Below are 2,947 nucleotides of genomic sequence, written 5' to 3' on the forward strand. Positions count from 1 at the left end.
TATTTTTTATTTGTTGAGGTTCCTTTTTTAAATATTTTATTTATTATTTTTATTTTAGAAGAGGGCATCAGATTCCCCTGGAACTGGAGTTAAGGATGGTTCATAGCCACCATGTGGGTTCTGGGAATCGAACCAGGGTCCTCTGCAAGAGCAGTCAGTGTTCTTAACCTTTAAGCCATCTCTCCAGCCCTGGGGTTCTTTTTTTGTATCACTATATGTGGTCAAGTTTAGTGAAACTTGCATCAGCTGCTGAGTAGAAAGTGTTTTCTTTGATGCTTGGGTGGAATGTTCTGTACAGGTCTGCTCTGACCTGCAAGTGCTGGAGCATAGAAGCACACACCCACACACTCATGTATGAGAGAGAGAGAGAGAGAGAGAGAGAGAGACAGAGAGAGACAGAGAGAGACAGAGACAGAGACAGAGAGAGAGAGAGAAACAACAGCAAAAGAGATGATGGATATGAGAAGTTAGAAGATGGAAAAATGGAGGATTAGTGGACTAGGTAGGTGAAGGGAAGGGTAAGTGCTCATGAAAGAATTTATTAAAGAACAGTTAAAAAAAGGATGTAGCAGAAAACCTGAAGAGAGCCTAAACCATAGAGGGTCTTGTGTACTAAGTGAGGAATTTCAAGCTGGTCTTGTATGTCAAATGAAAACCACAGAATGACTTGAACTGGGACATATGACATGTATAATTCAAAAGTTTTCAAGAGCTCTCTATGAAATACCTAAAAAATGGAACACAGTTTATTACAAAGTGATGGACCATGTGAATCAAAACAATTAATGCAGTAATTCAGATTCCAGTTCCTTCCATTATGGGCTGGAGTTGCAGTACTGATATTGTGTTAACGGAACTCACACTGATTTGAGAAGTGAATTGTAACATTACTTTCTTTCATTTTCATGAGTGAAGAAGATGCTCCAGAGAGCTGACCTATGAGCAATACACTTAGTGGGTGTAGTAAACCACTAGGCTTTAAATTTAAATGTAGATAGGAATTGCCTGGGGTTCTTGTTAAAATATAAATTTTGTTTATAGGTCACAAGGGCCAAAGATGACTCTTTTCACAGAACTTCAGAGGATTTATGTGAAATGGTTGATCCTATAAGTGATTTGAGCTGCTGATTTCTAGGCTGCACCTAGGATATAGAGATTCTGGCTCATGTCTCAATCCCAATTAGACTGACTGGTATGGTTACTGAGGTACTCAGCTAGTCCATGAGAGGAGAATATGAGCATCAGTCACTAGAAATAGCTAAAATGATCCAATTGATTTCTGCAGATATAATAATTTCATAAAAGGAAATATCCTCAATATAAACATTGGCTTAGGATGAAGGAAGTCTGTCACATGAAATTAATTTGACTCCCTTATTTCTTATTTATATAACCAATATATAAGACTTATCAATAAAATATTAGATATTTCTATCCATCAATCTTTCACCTGCTCTGATGGTTAATTTCATGTATCAGCTTGGTCAGATTATAGTGCCCAGATATTTTAGTCAAAATTATTCTGCATGTGTTCTGCAAGGGTGTTTAGGGATGAGACTACCATTACATTAGTAAAGAAGATTGTCTTGCATAATGTGGATGAGTCTTTTACAATAAATCAAAGGCTTGAATGAGAAACAAGAATCAAGCCTCAGCCAAGTCAGGAGGTCTTCTACCAACAGATGGCCTTTGTACTTGAACTGAAACATCAGTTTTCCCTGTTCTTCAGTCTACCAGGCATCCAAATAACATTGAACTTCCTAACCTCCATACTGGTATGAGCCAATTTCCTAAAATAAATACCTTTCTGTAAATATACACCCCATTGGTTCTTTTTCTCTAGAAAACTGATTAATACGCCTGCTTTTGAAAAACTTGGCTTGCCTGTGAATCCTTATGTAGTTTTTTTCTAATACATAAAGGTTGGGACTTTTAATGTCTATTTTAGGTTTAGCCTTTAGGTATACTCAAGAGCCAGTCTTTTAATGCTGGAATTATAATAGAGGATTAACTCAAGATTCTCTAGAGTATTATATCATCAGCCTCATTGAATCTTGACTTAGCTAGTACCTAGGTGCTTGGATTATTCCTCTTCTATCAAGTCCCTGCCAAGGGTCCCTGTCAAGCATCTCTCATCAAGGAATTTCTATCCTTTTAGGACAGTCTCCAGGACTGGTAGCAGCTGACAGGTTTCTCTGCCTGCCTCATGAGCTCCTACTGATCACTCTATACTTGGTCTTTTCCACCCTTAGAGGTACTTATGTCCTATATGTCCTTTGTTCTCCTAAATGAATCTCCCAGATGTGGAAAGTCTGAGATGGGTTTTCAAATGTTGCCCTAACTTCTATTTTCCAGCCGCTGGACTTTGTCAAACTTTTAGGGTTTCTCCTAATGTGCTAATCAACTCACAACTATCCAAACCATACTTCTGACTGAAGCAAAACACCAAATAGCACATCTGGCCCCTGATTATTTTCTGGCCCAGTTCTCTCGCAGCCCAAACCTACCCTACCACACAAATGCACCCCACATGATTGCCACCTGGGACATTAACTGTCTCTTCAACATATTGAGTCATTTTAACATTCCATAGCTCTGATATGCAACTTTCTTGTATAAAATAAACTTCTTTTGTTACCTAGAATAGCTTATTCGGCTTTAAAAAGCTGCTGAAATGTCACTGCTCTCTGAGATCATCAATGACCCTCATGATTCAGTGGGTCACTCTGCCCTGCCACATTGTGTTTACATCTAGATGGCAGAGACTCTGCAGTGGCAGCCTTTGTCCATTGCATTTGGGTTTTCCCGGTCTGATGATTTTGGGCACAGGGATTCATTTTTACTTATTTTTGTGGCCCTGAAAATGCATTCATTATTTGGAGGCACTTAATTCTGTTTTGGTCCAATTATTGATTTACAATTCTGAGCACTGTTCAATTTTTCTCCT

The sequence above is a fragment of the Nannospalax galili genome, unplaced genomic scaffold (assembly GCF_000622305.1).
Source record: "Nannospalax galili isolate Female #2095 unplaced genomic scaffold, S.galili_v1.0 scaffold876, whole genome shotgun sequence".
Classification (NCBI taxonomy): Eukaryota; Metazoa; Chordata; class Mammalia; order Rodentia; family Spalacidae; genus Nannospalax; species Nannospalax galili.